This window comes from Protopterus annectens, chromosome 2.part1, assembly GCF_019279795.1.
Source record: "Protopterus annectens isolate FY-2018-M chromosome 2.part1, PAN1.0, whole genome shotgun sequence".
NCBI classification, from domain to species: Eukaryota; Metazoa; Chordata; order Ceratodontiformes; family Protopteridae; genus Protopterus; species Protopterus annectens.
In genome coordinates, this window is record NC_056729.1 from 1,648,706,138 (window position 1) to 1,648,734,011 (window position 27,874).

Here is a 27,874-nt window from a genome sequence, read left to right on the forward strand (position 1 = left end):
ACACTGGAATTGATACCGACAGAGTTTGCAGTCATTTAGAAGAAAACTTAATCATGGCAATAGAACATAAGTTTAATAAAAGAAAGTCATATGGAAAAAAGGATAATTTGTTGTTAAATAAAGTCATAATAGAGAACTGTAAAAGGGGAAGAATCTAAGTATGGCATGGATAGACTACAAAAAAGCATTTTACAGTATCCACATTCATGGATAAAAAAGTACTTAAATGTATATGATGCATGCTAGACTGATTTATTACATTATAGCGACCAGAAAACAATGGCACAGCCATAATAAAGTACAAATTATTATTCCAGGGATAAAAGTTCAGAGGGGGATATTCCAGGGTGACTCTTTATCACCCCTGCTCTTTTGTCTTGCCCTTAACCCATGAAGGTGTCTACTTAACAGATTAGTTCATGGCTGCAATTTGTTCTCCCAGAAAACAAATGAGTATAAAGACTTATCCTTCTTTCTGTGGATGATTTAAAACTATAGTTCATGATATGTGAAACTGAAAGCACAACTTCAAGTGGTCAAAACACTTTCAGGTGATATAAGAATGTCATTTGGTCTTGATAAATATGCAAAAGCAACCTTTAAAGCAGGAAAGCTGCAGCACCAAAAAAAAAACATCAGTTTGGGACAAGAATGTGATATAAAAGAGCTTGAACAAGCGGGACTGTGTAAATATTTGGGAATTGACAAAGGATCAGCAATAAAACATAAACACATGCAAATAAAACTTAGTAAGGAATATTTTACAAGACTAAAATTAATACTGAGAACAGCACTGACATCTAGGAAGAAAGTCCAAGCTATAAATCAGTTTGATCTTCCTGCCCTAAGTTATAGTTTTAGAGTGAATGACTGACCCCAAAAGGTGTTGGATTGGTTGTAAGGAAAACAAGAAGGATGCTTCATGCTTATCAAGTGATTTATAAAAATCAGTGCATACCAAGGCTATATATTCCCCATTCGGAAGAATATATGGTCCTCCTCAAAACTGACTACATGTGTAGATCTGCACTTGTATGACTGCATATATATCTGCTGACTTCACATGACCCAAATGTAGTGAAAGTTTTAAACCGTGGGGAATAAGTCTAAGATGACTACACTGCTTAGTTTAGTAGAAGCATATTGGTATCAAGTGGGAATGGAAATCAAACCAGAAGTAGATAAAAATCAGTCACCAGCTGAATGTGTCAAAAAATAAAAAAAGAATATAAGGTGAAGGATCAGATGATAAGGCAAGAAATGTTGAAAATGTATAAATATAGTTGCAAGTACAGAAAACACTCGAAAAAAACTCATGTTGTTCAGTATTGAAGGCAGGAATGGTTAAGGAGAGGTGAATCTAAACCAAAAGACAAAAGGTAAATATTGGCAGCTCATAATGGTCAATTACATACATGTTGGTTTACAAAGTCCATTGAACATGTGGGCGAAACAAAAAAATATAGGTTTTGTAAAACAGAATTGGAAACAGTTGCGGACCTTGTTGCTGGTTGTGGTATACTAATGGCAGAAGGACTGTATACTAAAAAGCATAATAATGCGGCAAAACTGCAGCATTGAACACTGTGCAAATGTTATAATATTGAAGTAGTTGAAAAACATTGGAGACATAAGCTACAAAGCATTATAGGAAGTGAAGTTTATATCACATACAGTCACCCATTACCAGCAGTTCAAAAAAGTCAGTGTGAGAAAACCAGTTCTAGTATTCCATGAGAAGAAGACAAAAATAGCAGTGATCATTGAAACTGCTACATTCAGTGACTACAGTGTCTTGTGTACAGAGGGACACAAAGTCATAATATATCAGGATTTGCAGGCAGAAATGAAGGCAATGTGGAAGAAAGATACTCAGATAATTCTAATATTAGTAAGAGAAATGGGTCTTATAAAGAATTTACAATCATGCTTAGATATGTTACCGATACATGTAACTACATTTGAATTGCAGGAGGAGCTAGTATTGGGCATACTGCAGGTGCTACAAAAAGCATTTCTGGCTAACATCAAAGATTGAAATAATGCTAATTTCATGAACTTTAATCATACTTTGACTTAGGAATGTGGTCCATTCCTGTCATGGTATTAGAAACCCAAAAGACTTGGAGAAATTAAAAACAATTATAGCAGTAAACTGTATGAGTAAATATATGAAATATATAACAACCTACCATGTTGTATTGCTGTTATACAATAACATTACTTCATGGGATCATAGGAGATACAAAAAAGCAACTGATCTGAATGACCATTTCTGCCTTTAAAAGGGGAACACCTTACGTTTCTTTTTAAAATTACACCATCATATAATTTGCACTCCGGTTTTCTGATTAATTTTGCTGATTTGAGTCAATGCAGATGGGGATGCTTTCATGATGCACTGTGCTGAAACATGTATCTGATTGTCAAAGGAAAAAACTTCAAACACCAATACACGTAAGGTTCAGTTAAGGCATATTTATTTACTTGCCGCAAGGAGACAAAAACATGCAAATACAAGGATTTGTCTAACTACTAACAGGAAGTATGTTTATTCTTATACTGTTTTACAAGACATGGCCTTCTATGGCTGACGTAATCAAACACAACTTTCAGTATTGTTCTACAGCAGATGTTACTCAGATTTTCTTCTGACATGACTAGATTTGTGAGAAACTTTTGAGAAAAACAACTTGGCCTCGGTGGGCTCTAATTCGTTTACAAGCTTCCATTGTACAGTGTTACATTTCAAGGTACTCTTCTAATTCAGATACAAGCAAATGCTGATTGCAGTTCATATTTTCAAACAGCCTTTGTCCTAATTATCTATAGCTTCTACAGCTGTGTATTTTCTCACAGCACAAACGGAACTTCTTGTCTAAGCTTCATACAAGTAGTATTGTTCTGTTCATTATTTTCCTAACATAAGCAGGAATCATCTGCTTCTCAATAAATTTCCAAGGCACAAGCAAAATTTTAGCTAACAATACAAGGTCAGAAAGCATCTGCAGTTTGTACAGATTTATGCAGTATGAAATAGAATAAATATGTTAACCCTTTTCAAGCTCTAAATGCAGTAAGCATATTACTAATACACACATTAATACATATTTTTCTGACATTTCCCCCTTTTAATACTTTTATTCTACTTTCAAAATAAGCATAAACAGTTTGTTTTCTTCTCCTAACCTCTTCCACTCAGGATTTGCAGTTAAGAGAGTCATTCAGTTCAAACTTATGAAAGCATTTTTAATCTTTTAACAGTTCTTCAAACTCAGCACTTTGATAATAAGGTTTCAGAAACTGACATGTCTATAAGGTCTTTAATCAGTCTTTTCATGCAGGGGATACCACAACAAACACATACTCCCAGTAGGAGCATTCTTACACAAATGGCAATCAGGATGTTCATTAGGATGGTACCCCACCCCCCAAACCATTTCTGGAAAAAGTCCGTCAGTGAGTTTGGGCCTGGTTTGGTCATGGCCGACACTTGCCGAATTACCTCAAGATGATTATCTATCTCATGTTTATGGTCAGGAATATACAAACAGCATTCTTCTTGGATTAAAGTACAAGTACCACCTCTCGCCGCTAGGGTGAAGTCGAGAGCCATGCGGTTTTGAAGCACTACAGTTCTCATAGCATTCAGTTCATCAGTCACCAATTTGAGAGTGGAAAAAGTTGCATTACTCATTACTTTGAGAAGTTTCGACAGTTTTCTCAGCTCCCAGATCGATTTCACTGCTCCATACACCGGTGATATGCCTGCCCACGATATAACACTATCACTCAAGTCCATATGTGTCAGTCCTTTGCCTATGGAATGATGGTCTTTCCAACGCGTATCGATTTGTCCCACTGGATTTACATGTTTCTTGATGACCTCTCGGACATTTTGAATTTTTCCTCGAGGCAAAACTGCAGTGTGTCATATGTCTGGAACCAGGTAACCCAAAAAACAACTGCCACACCAATTCTCAGGTAACCATTTGTATGCCTTTCTGCCACACACAAAATAACAATCCTCTACCTTAGTAGTAACCTTTCTATGGATATACACTTGCCCTGCATGAAACATTTTTCTATCTATTATAGACAGTTTTTTATAAAGAACAGAATTATGTTTTAATTCAAATGTTTTATGCATCAATCCAAGAAATTCATCATAGTTTGTATTACAATAAAGATCTACATTGTTACCTTTAGTGTAACATTTATAAGGAACAGTCACATTGGAATTGCTCCAACCCACCTGAACAGTATAATTTTTATAAAAACACACAGTTCCCTTTTGTGGAACAGACAAGTGCAATGCTATTTTATCTTGTGATGTAATGATTGACCCCTAGGGGGACTATAGTCATTAATAACCCCCTGTATGCTGTCGGCAAAGCTGTGCAAATCCAGCAATTCGAAACATTGAAAGTCTCAGCATACACATATTTAATTGCCTGGTAAGTGTTAAAGTTTGGATGCCAGTCAATGAGTAACGCTTCACGTTTATTCAGTTCAGTCTGTGTGGCTGGGAAAAGGAAAGGCCACAACAAAAAGATTATTGTCACCAGTACAGTTAACAGGATGATTATGCAATACTTCTGAGGAAAGGGTTGTTCTGCATTCCTGTTTCTTCTGGACTCTATCATTTTTACTCTTGGCATGTGACAAGGTTTTTGTCCAGTTCAAAGTTCTTGACTAATTTACAGTGCATCAGGTGGATCCAGGAGGCACGCTCCGCTATCTTGACTGCAGTGGGTGTCGACAGAAGCACTTGATATGGACCTTCCCACTTTGGTGATGCCCAATTCTTCCTCTTTACTGTCTTCACCCAAACCCAAGTCCCGGGGGACACTGCCACTTCTGTCAGTCTGGTTCTTTCTTTATCTGAAACAGAATTTGACTGCAACAAATGTTTAGAATTTAACAAGTTTCGCATGTACTCAGCTAGTGTACTGTCAGCTTCCTGGTCTGCGGGCATGAGAAATTTCCACTGAGGTATATGATAAGCCCTTCCAAATAACTTTTGAAAATGAGTCAATCCTTTTGCATTTGGAAGAGTTCTCATGCTCAACAGTGCCAGGGGAAGACAGTACACCCAATTTCTCTGTGTTTCTACTATTAACTTCCTTAGCTTATTCTTTAAAATCCCATTATGCCTCTCTACTAGCCCTGCAGATTGTGGGTGATACGTACAATTATTTTTTAAAGAAATACCAAAATGTTTACTTAACTGTTGTATGGTCTGGTTTACGAAGTGTGTGCTGTTGTCACTGTAGATCCTTTCCGGAATGCTGAATCTAGGGATGATTTCTTTAACAAGGACTTTGGCCACAATTGCTGCGTCTAGATTTTTTGTTAGAAAGGCTTCCACCCATCTGGAAAACATATCTACAATGACAAGACAATACTTCTTATTTTCACATTTATTCAACTCTATGAAATCCATACAGATAGTGTGAAATGGATATGGTGGTGTAGGGAAACTCCCTTGCTTGGGCTTTAATGCCCCTTGTGCATGATGTTTATTACAAACATGGCACATCGAACAAAATTTTTTAGTATAATTTAAGAATCCATATGTCGTGAACACTTGGTTCACCAGCTGTACCACCCCCCCTGTTGAGACATGGCACTGCCCATGGCTCAACAAAGCTACATATCTAAACAAATTAGACGGCAATATCGGTTTCCCTTCTTTAGAGATGTACAGCCCCTTTTCGAGAATTGCTCCTCGTTTTACCCATCTTTGTTTTTCAACTTGCAAGTTCAGGAGAGATAAAAATGCGGGGGGTGTGGGACACCAATTATAAATTTAAGCACATAAATATTCAGGAGATGCTCTCCCCGATCAAGCCACTCAATTCTCTGATCCATCTTTGTTCCCTGGGACCTCTTCAAACGGTTAGAGAGAATGCCATAGTCATGTGGTACATCAGCAAGCAAGGGGGAATCAGATCATTCCTGCCCCCTTTGTAGACTAGCCATGTTAGCTTGGGATATAGGTTCACAGCATAATCTCACTCTACAGGCATCCTACATTCAATGCAATCCTACATTCAATGCAAAATTGTGTGTCAGACAAGCTGAGTATGATTAGGACAGAACCCCACAAACGGAAACTAGATTGGGGGGGGGTCTTCCAAGATTTGATCCATCTGTGGAGAGTTCCTCAAGTAGATCTCTTGTAAGTGTCTGCATTGTTTTTAACATTTCTAAGTCTAAAATCTCAGAGGGTTGTAATTCCTCATTCAAAAGAAATACTTCTGAAGCTGCCTGCTTTGCAGCTGTATCAGCTCTCGCATTACCTTTTGAAATCCTGTCCTGTTGCTTGGTATGAGCTGTGCATTTACAAATAGCTACTTTCTGAGGTAACTGAATAGATTCTAAAAGATCTAAAATAAACTGTGCATGATTGATTGGTTTGCCAGTAGATGTTATCATACCTCGATTTTTCTACTGTTGCGCAAAAACATGTACAGTAGAAAAATCATACTGGCTGTCAGTAAAAATATTCACACATTTACCCTTTGCTAAGGTACATGCCCGTGTCAAGGCAATCAATTCTGCTGCCTGTGCAGATAAATTGTGTGGTAAAGATTTCGCTTCTACAATCTCAATATCAGAAACTACTGCATATCCTACTAGGTTCTGTCCTGCAGGACCCCTTTTGCATGAGCCATCCATGTAGTTTGTCACCTCGGCATCATCCAAGGGAACATCCATAAGGTCTTTTCTAGGCAGTTTCATTTGCTCAATCACCTGCAGGCAGCTGTGTGGTGTGCCATCTGCAGGGGTTGGGAGCAAGGTAGAAGGGTTCAAAGTTGTACATCGTTCAATTGTCGTATGAGGTTGGCTCAGCAATATAGTCATACAGGAAAGATGCCTAGCAGGGGAAAGATATGCTACCTTCTCTTGCAGTAAAATAATCGCGACTGCATGAGGCACTCTCAATGTGAGAGGGTGGAACAAAACTACTGAGGCCGAAGCCATTGCAGCTGCAACTACTGCTTGTACACAGTGGGATAAAGACCGTGCCACTGGGTCCAGTTGTGATGAATAATAAGCAATAGGGCGTTGCTTGTCCCCATGCTGCTGTGTTAACACTGATGTCATATAACTTTGCTTACAATCTACAGTTTGGAAAAAACGTTTATGATAGTTTGGTAATCCCAAAACTAATGAGGATGCTATCAACTGTTTCAGTATGCAGAAAGCAGATTCTGCTTCTGGTGTCCATTGTAATAAATCCTGTGCTGCCATAGGCTTTTTATAAATCAGGTTAGTCAACGGTGCAGATTCCAAGGCATAGTTTGGAATCCAACTCCGACACAAATTAGTTGTACCCAGGAAGGACATTATTTCCTTCTTGGTAGTGGGTTTTGTTGCTTGCAAAATCGCTACTTTTCTGTCCCCTAACCCTCCTTGGATATTACATATCCTAGGTATTTAACTTGTTTTTTCCAAAGCTGCAGTTTATTTTTGTTTACTTTATGTCCTTCAGTGGCTAAAAATTGTAATAGCTCTATAGTATCTTCTTTACAATCTTGCCAGGTGGGGGCCGCCAGCAGGATATCATCAACATAAAGCAAAATCTGACTACCTCTTGGTGGGGTAAATCCCGCCAAGTTGCTTGCCATTTCTTGGGAGAATATTGTTGGACTTTCACAATATCCCTGTGGCAGTCGTGTATATGTATACCTTTTCCCCTGAAATGTGAATGCAAACCAATACTGGCTGTCAGGGTGTATCGGTATGAAGAAGAACACATTGCTGATATCTACCACAGAAAAATATTTCTGTTGAGGTTTTAAATCATTCAACAGGGTGTGTGGGTCTGGCACCATAGGTGCCCTTGGTATTACTGTGTCATTTACAGCTTGTAAATCTTGGACCATACGCCACTCTTCATTTTCTTTCTTAACAGGAAATAAGGGTGTGTTACATGGTGAATCAGGAGATTCCACCAGCACCCCTTCCTTAAGTAAAGCTTCTATAATAGGTTTGATTCCTACCTCTGCATCTTTTCTTAAGGGATACTGTCTTTTTTGTGGTCTAAATGCTGACTTTGGCGTAATAGTAGCTGGTCCCGCTGTACGAATAAGTCCTACATCTGATTTTCCTGTTGACCAGAGAGTTTCTGGTATATTTTGTAAGGCATTCTCTTCCTCCTTCAATAGGAGTGCTAATCAGCTGTCCTTGCTGGACTGCAAGTGTACAGCTGGATGGGTCTGAATTATCCAATTCAGCTTCTGCATTTGTATTCCCTGTTCTGACAGTTCTAACTCTGTCTGTTTTTTCCATCTCGTGACTTTTTCTCCTAAGTCTACCCATTTTACATTCTTGCCTTACATTCACTCTGTTGTCTAATTCTGCGCTACTATGTGGGAGGGGCCTGAGGGCAGCGTCACGGGGATTCCAGTCGCCACTAATCATGTTCCAATCTGGTCCCACAATTTGTCTGACTACTTTTTCTACCTCTTCTCCATTTAAATTATAACTTAGCCTCATTCCTTGCAAATCTTCTAAGAACTTTCTAAAATTAACTTTTGGATGGGGAATTCCCTCAGTGGCTTTCCGGATGTCTTCTGGAGTCCAGGGTCTATACACTAGAATAGTTGGGTCCTGACCTTCTTGCCCTGCCTGAGGATTAGGCACTTCTATAAGTTGGCATATTTCTTCTTCACTCATAAATCGTGAATTTCTACCCATTTGATATAACTCAATGTCTCCTTTTGAGTTTCCTGCCCGTGTTCGAGACCTGGTCTCGACGGGATCTCTAATAAATGGTTTCGCTTTTGTAGTGTCTCTACTTACAGTGACAGCAGGATATCGCAGGGGTGGACTAACTTGTTCACTTGCCTCATATTCTGGTAAGGGAGGTGGAGGGGCTGACGCTATTACTAAGTTATTGTCCTCCTTATCTAAAAACATTGCTTTTGAATTATTACTCTTTTGTTCCCTTCGGTTTACTTCCTCAATCCACCTGTGTGCCTGAGGAATTCCTAATTGACATTGCTTTTTTACCCGACCTCTAGAATCGGTTTTAAGCTATTTGACAAGTTTGACAAGTGAGGATTTTTCTAATTTACCATCAAATTCATACTTATTAACCCATTTTGAATAGTATTTAATATTATCAGCACGCTGTGACTGCATGTATTTCGCGTTTTCGGTTAACGGTGGATTTTAGGATCTTTTTGTACAATTATTACCCATTTTGTTCTACCCTTTTAATCGTTACGTAACACCTTATTTTTAACATGGTACCACAGATTTTGTTATAGTCTCTTCAGAATGACTGCCTACCTGCTCTGTTTCCCTGATCTATGACAAGACAGTAATATTTTTGTCCCTGACTTGTATAAACAAAGTCTTAACAAAATAAATACAGATCTAGTCCCTGATCTAAAACAGAAAAAAAGTAGATTCACCTTACCTGAGCCTTCATGATTGATCACCTGGTTCGAGTAAACCCATCCTTCAGTCGCAGATCAGAAAGTGGCTGGCCTCTTTTGTATGACAATTCAGTCGGAAGGCTTTTTAACTAAGAAGAACCGATGTGATTTCTTCCCCGTACGGTTTCAAGCCACCTGGCCTGTCTGATCCGAGGCGAAGTGAGGGTTTCCGGTCCGAAGGACCAATCTGTCAAAGGAAAAACTTCAAAGACCAATACACGTAAGGTTCAGTTAAGGCATATTTATTTACTTGCCGCAAGGAGACAAAAACATGCAAATACAAGGATTTGTCTAACTACTAACAGGAAGTATGTTTATTCTTATACTGTTTTACAAGACATGGCCTTCTATGGCTGACGTAATCAAACACAGCTTTCAGTATTGTTCTGCAGCAGATGCTACTCAGATTTTCTGCTGACATGACTAGATTTGTGAGAAACTTTTGAGAAAAACAACCTGACCTTGGTGGGCTCTAATTCGTTTACAAGCTTCCATTGTACAGTGTTACATTTCAAGGTACTCTTCTAATTCAGATACAGGCAAATGCTGATTGCAGTTCATATTTTCAAACAGGCTTTGTCCTAATTATCTATAGCTTCTACAGCTGTGTATTTTCTCACAGCACAAGCGGAATTCCTTGTCTAAGTTTCATACAAGTAGTATTGTTCTATTCATTATTTTCCTAACATAAGCAGGAATCATCTGCTTCTCAGTAAATTTCCAAGGCACAAGCAAGATTTTAGCTAACAATACAAGGTCAGACAGCATCTGCAGTTTGTACAGATGTATGCAGTATGAAATAGAATAAATGTGTTAACCCTTTTCAAGCTCTAAATGCACTAAGCATATTACTAATACACACATTAATACATATTTTTCTGACACTGATAGTGCATTTTTATTATACTAAGAGAGAGCAGATTCTGACACCATTTGCGTACTATCAAGAAAAAAAGCAGAACTGCATATTCAGTAGGTAGAGCAGACACATTTTAAAATAAAGTAAACAATGTGGGTGTTTAATATGTTTGTGAATATATGGAAGAACTGTAATCTAACTTTTGCTACCATAAATGTTAGAAGCATAAGAACTAAAACTACTGAACTACATGCCTGGATTACCTAACATAAGCCTGATATTCTTGCTATAACTGAAACTTTGCTTAAACCCATCATAAACAACACTGAAATTACATCTCCCAGCTATAACATTATCCTTAACTATTTATTTTTATTTTATTTTATTTTACATTTGTTGACCGGGCTAGTCTAGCTGGATACATGTCCATTTTCAGTAGAGGCCCGGGGAGAAAAGCTCCAAAGAACAGAGGTACATAAACAAAAACATCAGCAGAACAAGTAATTATTATTACATTCATAGGCAAATAAAGCAAACAGGTAGGTTATACATATTGTTTAAAAGAGGTACAGACTTATGTAGATGGTCTAACATGGCTACATTGTGGACCCTTAAGGTTTTGGGTTGGGTAGAGGCTTAGGTGGGCCTGGGTGGGCCTGGGACGTTTGCTATTAGTCTGGATTAGAGCAAGGGCATAGCCATTGGGACTTTAGGAGTTCATTCAGGTGTTTTTTGAATTGGTGAAGAGAGGTCATGAGTCTTAGGTTGTTTGGGAGGGCATTCCAGGATTTACCAATGGAATTGGCATAGAGAGCTTCACCTCCCGAGTTGTTTGATTTGATGGTCTGCACTTGTAGACTTTTGGATGACCTGAGGGACGTAAGGTTGGAGTAGGGGGTAAGTATTTTGCTCAGTGAGGGGGTTTTGTCTGGATGGTTGATTGTTTTAAATGCCTCAGTGAGTTGGCTGAGTTTGAAAATGTTGGGCAATTCTAACCATTCCAGTGTCCTTAGATTTAGGCAGTGATGGGTGCGATAGGGCATTCCTGTTATGAATCTGGCTATATGGTTATAGGTTGTAGATAGTTTATTGAGCTCTCTTGTTAAGGAAGGAGAATATCGGGGAGGCATAAAGGAGTGTGGAGAGGAGGTGGGTCCAGGCGATAGTTAGTTTGGTGTACGGGGTTAAGAAGTTCTTTATTCTATACATGGACCCGAGTTTCTTGTTTACCGACTTAATGGTCAGGCTGACATGCGTATCAAATTTAAGCTTGTGGTCTATGGTCACCCCTAGTAGTTTGGTGTGGGAGACAGGTTCGATTATGGTCCCATTGTTGGAGGACACATGGAAGGTTGGGTTGTTGGTATTAGGAGGTTCTTTTCCTTGGGAGGTAGTTGGAGTGGGGAAAAATAGAAGTAATTCGGTTTTGGTTGGGTTAAGTAAGAGTTTTAGTTCCGAGAACCATTTTTTGACTATGGTAAAGCAGTTTTGGGTTGTGACTTGGAGTTTGGCGAGAGACGCCAGAGCAGATCAGGGTGGAGTCATCTGCATATTGAATACAGGTGGCTTTGGGAATGATAGAGTGTAGACCATTTATAAAGACGGAAAAAAGAAGGGGACCGAGAATAGATCCTTGGGGAACACCGATATTAGTGGGGAGTAGGTCTGATAGCCTGTTTTGCCACTGAACCGCCTGTTTTCTACAAGAGAGGTAGGCGTTAAACCAACTTATGGTTGATTTGCTAAGATGAAAGGTTTCCAGTGTGTGGAGCAACTGTTGGTGATTGACCATGTCGAAGGCTTTCGATAGGTCGAGAAAGAGCGCAGAGGATATTAATTTATTATTGCAGTTGTGGTTGACTGAGTCAACAAAGGAGAGGAGAGCAGTGGTTGTGCTATGATGGGGGCGAAAGCCGTGCTGGGTGTTAGACAGGAGGTTGTTTCGAGTAAGATGGCTAATGAGTTGCTTGTGAACGCAGCGTTCCATGATTTTGGCTAGTGGAGACAGTATAGCTATGGGTCTGTAGTTAGATGTGTCAGTGGAGGACCCACCTTTATGGAGAGGGATGATATAAGAGATTTTCCAGATTGAGGGAATAGAAGCTTCAGAAATGGTCTGGTTGATCAAGATTGAAACGGGGTAGGCTATGGCGTCAGATGCTATTTGTAAGTATTTGGCTGGGAGTAAGTCAGCCGCTAGGGTGGTTGGTTTGAGTTTTTTCAAGAGGGTACGAATATAGGAGGTAGATGTTGGTTGTAGGTTAAAGGAGGGTTGAGTTGGGTCTTTAGTTAAGGTTACAGCCGAGGGAGAAGAAGTAAGCTGACTGGCGAGGGACTGGATGGCCTCAGTAAAAAAAGAATTAAAAGTGTTGGCTATTTCTCCTGGATCTTTACCCATGAGTTTCTCAGGGGTGGGGTGGTAGATTTACCTGGATGAAGGAGGTGATTGAATCCAGCCCAGAATTTTTTAGGGTTATGCTGGTGTTTATCTTGGAGGTGACAGAAATATTGTTTTTTATCAGACATAACGGCTGCTTTGGTTGAGTTTCTAAGCTGTAGAAACTTGATGCAATCTAGGGGGGGGGGGTTTGTAGTTCTCCATTTGTTCCAGGCCTGGTCTTGGAGTTTAATTTTGGTTTTAGTATCTTTTGTTAGCCAAGGTGTGATATGTTCCTTAGTTCTAGTAAGTCACTTAGGAGCGTGAGAGTCAAGTATCTTGAGGAAAGTGTCATTAAAGTATGACACACTCTCATCTAAGGGTAGAGTTTTTAGGATGCACCAATTACATGCTTTGAGCTCTGCAAGAAATTGGTCTGGGACAAAATTCTTACTGTTCCTAACTAGTCTGGTTAGGGGGGGGGGTTTGTAGTCGGACATTTGTGTTTTATAATAAAGGTAATAAGGTGGTCACTAAGGTCATTGGGAAGGGTCCCTGCGGTATAGTTATTTGTATCCTTGTTAGTAAGAATCCAGTCAATGATGCTCTCCTTTTGTTGAGCATTTCCAATTCTAGTGGGAGATAGAATATTTTGGGAGAAGCCATGTAAGTTGATGGGAGAGGATTTGAGTGTACGGAGTAGAGGGACCAGTCAATATTAACATCCCCTAGTATTATGGTTTCTTGGGGATAGTTGGTAGCAAACCAACTAAGAGTTTGTTCTAGGTTTTCAACATTTTTGCCTGGTGGTAAATAAATTACTATGAGATTAATACTTTTTTGGTTGTTTAGGCATAGCTTTAGGGCAATCAGTTCTAGGTTAGGGACTTTTGGAGGTTGGAGTGGATTCATTGTGATGTTCAAAGAGTTCTTGAACATGAAAGCTATTCCCCCACCCTTTCTAGTTATTCGATCGGCCCTAAGGATGTTAAACCCAGGTGGGATAATTTCTTCATCCTTAGTACTAGGTTTGAGCCATGTTTCCAATAGACACATGATGTCAGGGGAATGGGTTGCAAGCATAGCATGCAAGTTGTGAACCTTGTTATTGATACTTCTTAGATTGAGGTGAAGCATAAGGAGGGAGCCCGCTGAGCTTCTGGCTGCTTTCAGGGAGTTAGGGCCTAGGTCATTATTAGGGCCTGGGTTGGGGTGGAGATCACCATCTTTTGTGATGGATTTTTTCAAGTAATGAAGTAATTTTTGGAGTTTAATTAGTAATTTAAGATTGTCCTTTGTTGTGGGTGCTTTAGGGTGGCAGAGGGTAGGATGAGTTCTTTTGGAGATCGGGTTATTAGCAGGGTAGTGAGAGGGAGGGATGAGATTGGAGGGGTTGTGGGAATGCAGGGAGGTGTGACCCTTGGGGCGGTAGGCTCCTGCTAGGGCTAGAGTTTCAAAACTTGTTAGAAGATAAGATATAATAAGGAGTAATGATATGAAGGGGAGGGTAGTAAAAGAGTTTCTCTCCATGGTGTGGGGAGAGGTTGGTGAGTGTAGTGAGCTGGGGGAATTACCTTGGTATAATGGGTATGTAAAAAGCTGGAGGGGGGAGTATAGAGTGTTAATGGAGAGAGGTTAGTGGGTGGGCGGACAGGGGGAGTAGCCTTAGTAGTATAGACAGACAGAGAAATGGGAGGGAGAAGTATCACAGTGAGGGACAGTTGTGATTGGTTGGTGACAAGGGGGATGGGCTTAATGACCTAATAAATGTAGAGGTAGTGGGGGCGGGTGGGAATAGGGGGCAGGGTGGGGCACGGAGCGAGCCCGAGCGTAGCGGGGACTACACCACAAGGATTTTTCCTGGGTCTTAAAGGTAACTGTGTTTAATGTCAGCTTGCTGTTTTTTGCTGGAGTTACCAGTAAGATATATAGCCTGATTTTTAGAGCTGGTACTGTCTGATTCCTGCAACAGAACGCTAAACAGACAATACACTTTTAGTTAGGATAGTATTTTACCCTGAGTCACTTTAGGAATTTTACACTGAATTCTGAGGTATTGAGAGGAGGCTGGTCTGTGCATTCGCACTGGGAGGGAGTCCAATCAAGTCAGCGACGATAGTCTAGGTGCCACGCGGTGTGCATCTAGCATGGGGGGCTATCTAAAGTGAGAATAAGTGAGAGAGATAGTGGCTTTAGTATCAGAGTATAAGGTATCCTTAGTTTAGTAAGAATCATACATTAGCATTGCCAAAGTCTTAACAGGGTTAAACAACAATATATAGGAGACAGTTAAGCAAACTCACTGTAATTCAACAGGTAAGACAGCTAATGAGCACCATATTTCAGCAGGTAAGACAATGCAGTAACTTGTTTGTGTGGCTACCAATAGTAGAACTTGTCCATCTAAACATTGTCTATATACACTTACTACCCTATGTGAGTCCAACAGTACGAACAAGCTCCTCAGTGATAGTGTAATTAATCAGGTATACAAGTATGCTAAGCGACTCATGAAACCAGGCAGTTAACAAGCAGGCAGAAGTTATTTACATTTTAAATGCATTTAGCAGATTTAAAAATGTCATTGAGCAATGCTATAGTATATTCAGGCTTTTAGAGTGAACTTGAGAAAGAAAGCGCAACACTCATTCTAAGCAATACAACACAACATTTCCATTGTTTGTTAGCTTAAATAGGTCGAACTCTAAAGCGACGCTAAACAACGCCACAATGCATCCAGTCCTTCTGTATGAGCGTGCACCACAAGCAAAACACTCGCGTTAAGCAGTATTCAAGAAATACAATGCAGGAAATAAACACTAACCTAGTGTTCTCTCAGTTTAAATCAGTTTACAACATACCCTAAAGCATGGAGAAGCGACCGAGCAGGAGGGCAGGTCAGTACCTGTGCTTATCCATTGAGCAAAAATAATGGCGGAAAAACCACTAGGGTGTAATGTAACCTCGCTGACGTCAGGGACTACACCACAAGGATTTTTCCTGGGTCTTAAAGGTAACCGTGTTTAATGTCAGCTTGCTGTATATAATTACCAGTAAGATAAATAGCCTGATTTTTAGAGCTGGTACTGTCTGATTCCTGCAACAGAACGCTAAACAGACAATACACTTGTAGTTAGGATAGTATTTTACCCTGAGTCACTTTAGGAATTTTACACTGAATAAAGGTATTGAGAGGAGGCTGGTCTGTGCATTCGCACTGGGAGGGAGTCCAATCAAGTCAGCGACGATAGTCTGGGTGCCACGCGGTGTGCATCTAGCATGGGGGGCCTAAAGCATGGAGAAGTGACCGAGCAGGAGGGCAGGTCAGTACCTGTGCTTATCCATTGAGCAAAAAAAAAATCTACCATATTAAGAAGGAAGATGGTGGCATTGCTTTGATATTTATCACATTTCCCATTACAAGAAATGAACACTAACATTAAAATTCATTGTTGTTACTTGCCGCAAAGAGACAAAAACATGCAAATACAAGGATTTGTCTAACTACTAACAGGAAGTATGTTTATTCTTATACTGTTTTACAAGACATGGCCTTCTATGGCTGACGTAATCAAACACAACTTTCAGTATTGTTCTGCAGCAGATGCTACTCAGATTTTCTGCTGACATGACTAGATTTGTGAGAAACTTTTGAGAAAAACAACCTGACCTTGGTGGGCTCTAATTCGTTTACAAGCTTCCATTGTACAGTGTTACATTTCAAGGTACTCTTCTAATTCAGATACAGGCAAATGCTGATTGCAGTTCATATTTTCAAACAGGCTTTGTCCTAATTATCTATGGTTTCTACAGCTGTGTATTTTCTCACAGCACAAACGGAACTTCTTGTCTAAGCTTCATACAAGTAGTATTCTATTCATTATTTTCCTAAAGCAAGCAGAAATCATCTGCTTCTCAGTAAATTTTCAAGGCACAAGCAAGATTTTAGCTAACAATACAAGGTCAGACAGCATCTGCAGTTTGTACAGATTTATGCAGTATGAAATAGAATAAATGTGTTAACCCATTTCAAGCTCTAAATGCACTAAGCATATTACTAATACACATATTAATACATATTTTTCTGACACTGATAGTGCATTTTTATTATACTAAGAGAGAGCAGATTCTGACACCATTTGCATACTATCAAGAAAAAAAGCAGAACTGCATATTCAGTAGGTAGAGCAGACACATTTTAAAATAAAGTAAACAATGTGGGTGTTTAATATGTTTCTGAATATATGGAAGAACTGTAATCTAACTTTTGCTACCATAAATGCTAGAAGCATAAGAACTAAAACTACTGAACTACATGCCTGGATTACCTAACATAAGCCTGATATTCTTGCTGTAACTGAAACTTTGCTTAAACCCATCATAAACAACACTGAAATTACATCTCCCAGCTATAACATTATCCTTAACTACCATATTAAGAAGGAAGATGGTGGTATTGCTTTGATATTTATCACATTTCCCATTACAAGAAATGAACACTAACATTCACTTCAGCACAGCTTCTTATTACTTTCCTGAAATTAAACAATTATAAACAAATATGTGTTACTGTCCTTTGCATCCATCCTGGTGACAATACAGCTATACTGGAAGATATCCTACACTGGATATCCATATCAATTCCATAAGAAGAAATGCTACTAGGTGATGTGAATGTCAACTGGCCAGATATAAATTCTATCTCTCCTACATCTAGCATGAACTTATATAGTTGACACAACTAATTAAGAGCCCCATTCATTATAGAAAAACATCATCATCTTCTTTCGGCTGTTCCCGTTAAGGGTTGCCACAGCGGATCACCTGTTTCCATTTCTTCCTGTCCTCTGCATCTTGCTCTGTCACACCAACCACCTGCATGTCCTCTCTTACCACATCCATAAACCTTATCTTAGGCCTTCCTCTTTTCCTGTTACCTGGTAGCTTCATCCTTAGCATCTTTTTCCCAATATACTCAGCATCCCTCCTCAGCACATGTCCAAACCAACGTAATCTTGCCTCTCTGGCTTTGTCTCCAAACCTTCCAACCTGGGCTGACCCTCTAATGTACTTATTCCTAATCCTGTCCACCCTCGTCACACCCAGTGCAAATCTTAACATCTTTAACTCTGCCACATCCAGCCTTTTTGTCAATGCCACTGTCTCCAACCCATATAACATAGCTGGTCTCACTACCCTCTTGTAGACCTTCCCAAATTATCTAATTCAGACTGTATCCTAGTATCAGGCCCTAGCAAATACACCACCACAGTTCCAATATCAGACTCCCTCATTGATTATTTCCCAGTCTGTATAACCAGGCATCTCACACATCCACTCAAATAGCATGTTTATAAAATAACACACAACCTTTCTAAGTTTAACCCTGAAATATTCATTGCTACCCTATCATTTATTAACCGGAACTTCTTAAAAATCCTCCCCTTAAATGATCTTGTAAATGAATTCACTACAACTTTCCTGAATATCCTATATAGCCATGCACGTCATAGAAGGAAGAGACTAAAAACAAATGATGCAATTAAGACAACGGGCTGGCAACTTGACACTGTAAAACTCCACTGCCAATCATGACTGGACAGGTGATCACTGTGGTGACCCATAACTGGGAAAAGCTGAAAGAAGAAGAAGGCTATTTAAAAAGAGTAGAATGCTAATGCAGGATAGAGAAAAATCATGGAAAGAATGGCAAAAATATAATATCTTGAAAACTTCAGAATCCTTTACAGTTATACTAAAAGGCAAATAAATTAAGAAAATGTAATAACTTTCTGAATAATTGCAAAAACCATAGCCAAATTATGGAACTCCCTCCCACCCACAATTACCTCCATACCATCATGCACCCACTTCAAACCTTTACTAAAAGCGCACCTAAAAGCATGCTGGCTATGCCCTTGCAACTCCCACTCTAACATCACCCACCCCATCCAACCACTACCTTTCTTTCCACCCCACTAACTACCTTGATTATAGCAAGCTCAGATGCTCATAAGCCTAACTACTTATTATACAGCAGGAACTTATTATTGTAACAATTGTTAATGTCTGTTATGTACTTCGCAGATAGAGATTCTAGTTGTCTACTGATGTACTATGTTCTTCATCTGTAAATATGTTTGTAATTAATTGCTATGTTAATCAAGTTGTTAATCGCTATGTAATCCAATGTAACTGCTGTCTGTTTATTTTAACTGTGGAGCTTTTCTCCACGGGCCTCCGCTGAAAATGGACCTACATCCAGTCAGACACTCCCGGTCAACAAATGTAAATAAATAAATAAATAAATAAATAAATAAATAAAAACCCTAAAAAAATTCTGGACAGCCATGAAAGAAATCTTGCATCACGGCCAAATATTCAACCCTAACCCCTTCCCCAGTAACTCAGCACTTAAAACCACAATACCATTCAATTCTTATTTCATAGATAGCACAGCATCTCTAACCAAGGATTCTCTAGCATCTAATCTTAACCCTGCCTTACAGACATGTATCACTACATCCACTTTTACCTGCAAACCTCTTCCCATATCCTATATAAACAACTCTTAAACAAGCTCAAACCATGGTCTAGTTCAGCCGATGACCTTCTAAGTAAGTCCATTAAAATAACAGCTAATAGCATTGCCTATCCTGTCTCAGTCCTATAGCAGTTTTATCCCCGTCTCCAAAATACTTGAAAAAATGTATTCAAAAACAATTGCTAAAATATGTCCTGCAGGAAGACATCCTATCCCCCACACAACATGGCTTCCATCCTTTCCACTGTAGTAACACTGCACTTCTAACCTAGACTCCTAGATTAGTACTAGGCTACTGGCAGTGTGAGAATCTAACACTGCACCTTTGGTTTATAAGGCAAATACCTTAACCATTATGCCAACTTCCCACCCCTATACAGATACTGTCAATAAAGCTAGAGATAATGGCAAACTAGTCTATTTATAGATTTGTCTAAAGCCTTCAACACATTTTGTCATAGCAAACATCGGTACTTACATATTATCGCAACCACATTTCTTACCTCGCATAATGCATTCTGTTTTCGCAAAATGACTTCATCAGAAAAGCAGGGGAACTGTGAGCCTGTGTGTGTCTCACATCTTTGTACATCTTTTGAAAAGATCTTCCTAACTTCCTAAATCAACCATTGAGAAACAGTTGTGATTCATGGTTGTCGCATACACTACCTCCGAATGAAGCCATTTTCTTACAAGAATTTCGTGTCTCTATTCCTTACTTATGCCATGAGGCTGTTCTTCTTGAAAGTCAGGCTCCTTTTTAATTTTTTTCTCGTTCTTATTCCACTTAAAACTGTGCATTAAGTTGATGTTAACCTACAGTTCACAAAAATGTGTAGTAGCAGACAAGGACTCAAGCTTTGATGCTAATTTCTCAACAGTGAGTCACTTGCAACCTGCTTGCGAAAACCCGATGTAAGTGACCATTTTTTGCCCCAGAAAAATGGAGACAGCTTACGTAATTTTTACCATGTCACATTGTGTTAGGGACATTTTCTGGATTTGAATTAGTCGGCAGTGACATTAAGTAATCTACATTTGGATTTCGATACTGTGATAATTTACAACATTTCTGCACGTACTTGTATTCTGCTTTACAATGTCTATGCGTAGTTCAAGTGGTGACAGAAAACATCTGTAAAACAACAAATCACTCACTGTTTATTAAGACATGAGCTATTTCACTGAACCATAATGATAAGTTCACCAACACACACTTCCCAAGACAGTTTTACTATATATTTTGGCAGGAGAATGGCTTGTAAATAAACCGTTTCACCTGCTCTGAATGTGGTTGTGATAATACGTAAGTACCCAAACATCTACTTCAAATGTCCTCATTTGGTCTCTCTCAGCTCATCCTTCTATGGTTCAAAAGCTACCTGTCCAATAGGTATCAGTAAAAAGGCACTTAACCCTCTCTCCATATCTCCTAGTCACTACTGGGGTACCACAAGGCTCTACCCTAGGTCCCCTGCTCTTTAACATTCTCACCAACACTTTCCACACATGCATGCAACAGGCCTCCCTAATACAGTACATAGGTTCATAGGTTCATAGGTAGGTACTAGGCAATCAGCCTGAGGGCCTACGTAAGCCTAGCCAACAAGGTTCCCTGGCTTACACCACCCAAGAAAGTTATTTTCCTGTGCCACTGTCGAGCAGAGACACAGAAGTGATCCCTGGGGTGTATTTCCTATTTCCCATCCACTCATCAAGATTTTTCTTGAATAGTGCTAATGAAGAACTTTGCTTGACATAGATGGGTAGCCTGTTTCAGAGTATGTGAAGTCTCTGAGACAGGAATCTATCCCTCCAGCATATCCTGTTTATTGTGGTGACAAGGTTTAGGTCCCTAGAGTGTGTAGCTCAGAGGGATTGGGATTTCATTAGGTGTAGTATGTCCAAAAGCTCTGGGTTTGATATAGCTTTATATGTTAGGCAGAGATCACCTCAGAGTAGGTGATATGCTACGGAGTAAAGCTGGAGTTTTTTTGGGATGGTCAGTGTAGGGCATCTGTTTGAGGCCAGTGATCCTCTTTGTGAGGTATTGCTGTGGCCTTTCCAGCTGCTGCAGATGTCTTGTGAGGTACATTCCAAAAAGGGTGTTGTACTCTATAATGGGTCTAATGAGTGTTGAGTAGAGGGGAACAATGACCTCTTTTTTCCTGGATGAGAACCCTTTTATGATGAGTTGTGCCACAAAGAAGGACTTCCTGACTACTGTGGCGATGTGACTATCAAAGGACAGACTACTGTCCACCTGGGTCCCAAGGTCTCTTATCACACATTTGGTGTTAAGTAGACTACTGTCTATGCAGTAGTTCATGAGTACAGAGTTTTTACCAAAGGGGATGACAATGCAATTTTTGGCATTGAGCTTGAGGCCATGGCTATGGCACCAGGCATCTGTCTCAGTGAGGCCCTTCTGTAGGATTTCCACATCATTTGGGGACTCAACTATGGCTCCTAGTTTGCAGTCATCTGCAAACTTCATTTGCCAGAGGCCTTCTGTGTTAGCCTGTACTTCAGAGAACAGGAGAGGTCCCAGGACTGAACCCTGTGGTACTCCACTTGTCACTGGTTTGAGGTCAGATTTGGAGTGTGCAACTTTTACAGTGTGGGTTCTGTCAGTGAGCCATTTGGCAACCCATCTTGTGATGTTGGGATTTATACCTAGTTTAGTGAGTTTAGCTATAATTCCAAAATGGGGGATGGTGTCGAAGCCTAGGCAAGGTCAAGATAGGCGGTGTGAACCACCTTACCCTCATCTACGACTTTGGTGACTGCCTCAAAGAAGTCAAACAGGTTCAGGAGGCAAGATCTGCCTTTCACAAACCCGAACTGGGTGGGATACAGAGTTTGGAGGTTACCAATGTCTTTGTTTATGAGTTCCATGATGATACGTTCCATGGCCTTACAGACCAGGCTCGTCAGGCTAATAGGGCGATAGTTCCCGGGATCAGTGGTGGGTCTCCCTTTGTGGAGTGGGATAACAGTTGCTGCACACCATTCAGTGGGCACAAAGCCTGATGTGAGGCTATGATTGAACATGGTGCTTAGGTGGGGAGCTAGTTTGTTCTGAAGTTTGTGTAAAATGCAGCCTGGGATGTTGTCCGGTCCCATGGATACTGTGTTTTTGGCTTTAGAGAGTGCAGCTTTTACCTGCATAGTTGTGATTACAGAGACACTGCATTCTTCCTGTATAGATATGGGCCCTTTAGGGGGTGAGAGGGGGGTAAAGTTAGCACTGAACCTATCTGCCAGGATGTTGGCAATATTAGTTGGTTCTGTATATTTCGTGCCATTGTGCTGTAACTCAGAGCAGATCTGGGTGTTGCCATTGAGATTCATGACATAGCTATAGAATGCTTTATAGTTGTCCTTAGAATCAGTGGCGATTTTGTTTACGTAGCTAGTGTTGGAGGATCTTATAAGGGATCTTAGCTTCTTACTGAGGCTGACCAGGGAGCTCCTCCACTCATGGGATTTTTCTCTCTTTTGCAACTGTTTCTTCCTTCTGTTGTACAGTTTGTTTATGGCAGGGGACCACCAGATTGGCTTCCTTTTTTTGGAGGATAGCATCTTGGTTCTTTTTGGGATAGCACGATCCATGCACTCGTGTAAGTGCTTATAGAGTGCATTTGTGTAGGATTCAGCAGTCATAACTGTATTGTCCATCTGCATGGATGTCATGAAATTCACCACTTTTGTTTTAAGAAGCATGAAGTTGGCTTTGGAGAAATTTTTTACTGTGGTTTCTTTAATGGGGTGTGGGGGGTGGGATGTGGATATCAAGGGTGATTAGCTTATGGTCGGATCGGACCAATGAGGAGTTGACTCCAGGTGTGGAACACTGGTCACTCATGTTAGTAATGACTAGGTCTAGGATATTGTTGCCCCTAGTGGGGGTGTGGATAAGTTGATCCAGGGCATTGGCGTTTATGAACTCCAGAAAGCGTTGTGTGAAGGAGTTGGTACACGAGTAGTTTTCCCAGTTAATGGTGGGGTAGTTGAAGTTGCCCATTATTAGGATGTTTGGTTGAACCCTAATATTTTCCAGTACATCAAGAAAAGAGGAGTGGGAATCCTGGGGCATGGTCGGGGATCTATAGCAAGCTATAATTTGGATTGCAGTTTTTCCCAGAGTTATTTGCACTTGGATAACCTCGGATGCATTATGCTGAACAACTAGCCTGGAGGTGTGGATATCCTTAATGAATACGGACACACCTCCGCTTTTGGTGTTCCGGTCCAGGTTACATGGCCGAAATTTGTGGTATGAGTTATAACCTCATAGTGCAGCGGTGCTGTCTGGAGCCTTGAACCAGGTCTCAGTCACTGCACAGATATCGATGTTCTCTATTTTAAGGAGCGCCTCGACTGAGTGCATTTTGAGATTTAGTCTTCTAGAATTGAGTAGCATTACCCTCAGTTTTTGCTTGCCTGTTCCTGTTACAGTGGTGAATTTGTCATTTGAACCTTGCCTGAAAAAGGCACTATAGGGGCGGCAAGAGCCTTAGCCAGTATCCGGAAGACAAGGGGCGACAGTTGCAGGCCATCTCTGGCAAAGCATCGTGGTCTGTCGATCATGTCATCCCAAGCAGACAGATGCTGGATCCCCTTAGAATGACAGCAAAAGCATAGCCAATTGTTGAAGTCAATCATTTTGTCCTTGTATTGTGGTATCATTCTGGGCTGATGGGGCATAAATGACTACAAACTCATTTGGACATCTGACAACATGGCATACCTCCAAACAATTACTCAGGAAGCTTTAACAGCCACTGAAACATGGCTTTGTAACTCACAAATCGTGATCAATACCCACCCCCCCAAAAATAACAAACTACTACTTTTTTCCCCAAAACCCTCTCTCATTAAAAAAAAAAATTAAAGCCCTCTGTCTTAATAATACAACCACTGAAGTCACTTCTCATTGCAAATTATTAGGGATGACAGTGGAAGATAATCATAAATTTGACCTGCATACACAAAAATGCATAAGAAAAACTCATCAAAAACTAGGGATGTTTTAGAAAGCCAAAAACATTCTCACCAACACAACTAAATCTACAATTTCACTACTTATCTCCTCCTCACACTTTTTATGGTGCTCCCATTCTTACTAACCACTAGGCATCACAAAATCCAAAACCTGAACAATAGTATAACAAAGTTGCTACATTTGCAGCAAATACCCCTTTCAGAACCAACCACTATATAGCAATAAAAAGCCTAAATTAGTTATACCTACCCCATCAAATAACATATACATAGCTTCTTACCACCTATAAAATTATCCAGCATCCATCTGCTTCTCCAGCATTAAATAGCATTCTACATAACTATGTTCCCATTTGGTAATTATGATACAATGACCAAAAACTCCTGTCTGTCCACAAACCTATCGAATCTGTTGGGCATTGTCTGTACTTGTAACATGTTGCTAAGGTCTGAAACTCCTTACCTCTATCCATCAGATCAATATCTTCCCTCCCATCCTTCAAAACCACTCTGAAAGACTTGCTAGCCAAAATCTGTATGCGTTCTTTCTCAGCACCAGAATAAAGTATATCACTAAATGTTCATAGGTTCATACTAGACTATCTGCCCTAGGGTATTTATAAGCCTAGCCAGAGTGTGTTTGGCTTTCTCCACCCATTTTAAATTAATTTTGCTATGCCCTTTTTCGAGGTTAGTATACTGTGCCTCTGTCTAACAGTGACATAGAAGTGATACCCGGGGTAAACCTACGATCTCCCATCCACTCATCAAGATTCCTCTTGAAGAGAGTCAATGAGGGACTCTGCCTAACCTGGACTGGGATTTTATTCCAGAGTGAAGGGAGCCTCTGGGTTATGAATCTGTCCCTCCAGCATGCCCTATTTATTTCAGTGCTGAGGTTCAAGTCTCTCAAGCGCATAGCTCGATGGGATTTGGATTTTCTGAGGTGCAGCATGTCCATTAATTCCGGGTTGGACATGGCTTTATACGTCAGGCACAGATCACCTCTGAGCAGGCAGTATGCCACTGTTAAAACTTAAGTTCATAGGTTCATAGTTTAGTACTAAGCTAACTGCCCTTGCGAGCCATTTTAAGCCTAGTCAATTATCCCTTGTGAGACTCAAACCCTGCACCTTCTGTTTGCAAGGCAAACACCTTAGCCATTAAGCCACCCTCCCAACCATGTGAACAAATAGCTCTTCTTACTTCCTTTCTTCTTCACCTCTTTATTTCTATCAGTCTCTGTCCCCTAGCTTTCTCTCTACATATACTAGAAACCTGTTTTTCTCTCACTTTATATTGCATTTCTTGCTTGTATAATACTAACTTACCTTTAATTTCTCTGTAAACTGGCTACAATTTCTCTAAATAATAAATCATTGTCATATAATTATATCTATTCTTAATCAAGTTTTCATAGAATGTCTATTTTTGTAAAATTATTTAAACTGCAAGTTTATTTGTACTATTTTCGATGATTGTAAAATGATTGTTCTTAAAATGTTTTGTAATACTTTGGAGCTTTTCTCCCCAGGCCTCCACTGAAAACGAAATTCTGCCCAGTCAGACTTTCCCAGTAATCAGATATAAATAAAATAAATAAATAAATACAATTTCTTTGGGAATATCATTACAAGTAATTATTTTCCAAATGTTTTGTTGTTTAACGCAGATAAAAAAAATGCGGTTGTTATTTCAAATGTATTCTATAGCTGCACATTTCTCTGTTTCAGTGTAGGTACCATACTCATTGGTAAAGCATTCAGGTTTTACGTACTAATGGAGTGCAAAGCAGTTCGGTGGCAGGAAACATCTTTCCCTCGTGTAATACATATTCAGAAACACCTGAATGACATTGGTAATGAACCTGGTGTCATGCTTTCTGTTTATGAAAGATGCTATTAGTGTCATAAAAAATCTAAAGTATGATTCTGAAAGCAGGCTAAGAATGGAAGAATATCAAATTGCAAAAAGAATTATATCCTCTAAATAGTAGTCTCTTATTGTCACATGCTGTTGTCCTTTTTTTTTTTTCCATTCTCCTCCTGTTTCAGTCATTTGATGAAATGTTAGCATCCGCAGCTGTGTAAACTGTGTGAAGAATGGCCAACCATCAGACTGCAGGAAATGAATGCCCTTAATGTACTTTTAAGTGGTATCTCTCTCTTGGCAATGCCTCATTTGTGCAAATGTAAATTTATACCGCTGTACTCTCCTCTCCCCTTTTGTATAACTGATGTTTTCCTTTGTAATGGCAATGTTGTGTCCTATTCAGATTTGCAAAGAGTTCTTATCATTATATTTGAGAACAGATATTTTCCATCTACCTTACAAAATTCAATACAATAGTCTTTTCTCTGGCAGTTGATAGTGCTGGATAATTACACTGAAAATGAAAAAAAAAAGATGAAGAAACAAAATGCTACATGCATAGTATTTTCTGCTATTGCTTAAATAATTTAGTGTACACAAAACTACATTTGGTGCAGTTTTAGTAATTCATTTTTGAAGTTAATATTGAAATATATCTGTCCTTATCCATTTCTGCTGATAAATTCATTTTGTCTACTTTGCGTACTACTGAACAGTGTGTGTGTGTGTGTGTGTGTGTGTGTGTGTGTGTGTGTGTGTGTGTGTGTGTGTGTGTGTGTGTGTGTGTGTAGATGTATGTGTGCGTGTGCGTGTGTGTATGTGTGTATAGGTGTGTGCGTGTGTGTGTGTGTGTGTGTGTGTGTGTGTGTGTGTGTGTGTGTGTAGGTGTGTGCGTGTGTGTGCGTGTGTGTGTGTGTGTGTATATGTTTGTATAGGTGTGTGCGTGTGTGTGTGTGTGTGTGTGTGTGTGTGTGTGTGTGTGTGTGTGTGTGTGTGTGTGTGTGTGTGTGTGTGTGTAGGTGTGTGCGTGCATGCGTGTGTGTATGTATATGTGTTTTCTACAGGTAGTTAAACAGTTTCATCAAAAATAAACAGTCCTTTCATTAACATTCCTTTTTGACTTATAAAACAATTTTAATGGGTGAAACTATCACTGTAAAAAGAGAAGAGATACTGGCCTCATAACAGATGCAAAAAAGAATTTATACTTCTAAATGCTGTGAATGAAACATTGTTATTTAAAAAAGAAAACCCCATATTCATTTGCAAAAAAAAAAAAAACTTAACAAAAATAAAAAAAAAAAACAGCTAAAACTCCATTTCTTTTCATTTAGGTTACTGTCTTTCCAAGACAGCTAGATTGACAAAGAATGAAAATAGTTTATTATGCCATGCTAATTATCTAAGAGATTAGCAGCGTACTTCAGCTAAGAAATATCAAGTGACAGCTTGTTCAGGAAGCAACTTCCCAAACACAACCTGGCAAAAATGAACCCAGTTGCTCGTGCACACATACAAACTGCATCGACATTCATTTCCTTTGGAAAATAGTGATCACAAGTTCAACTTTTAGGATTCATGCTCAGTGGGTTTGGTTTCTTGGAGTGTCTGGTCACTTGCGGGGGGGGGGGGAGTAGTAAAGTAGCACACTATTGTATGTCCTTGATGTTTTATTTAAATATTTATAGAGTTGAATCATAATATGCCTAAAAAAGTTAGGGCAGATTCAAACATACAGTAGTCACTGTATAAGATCAGTG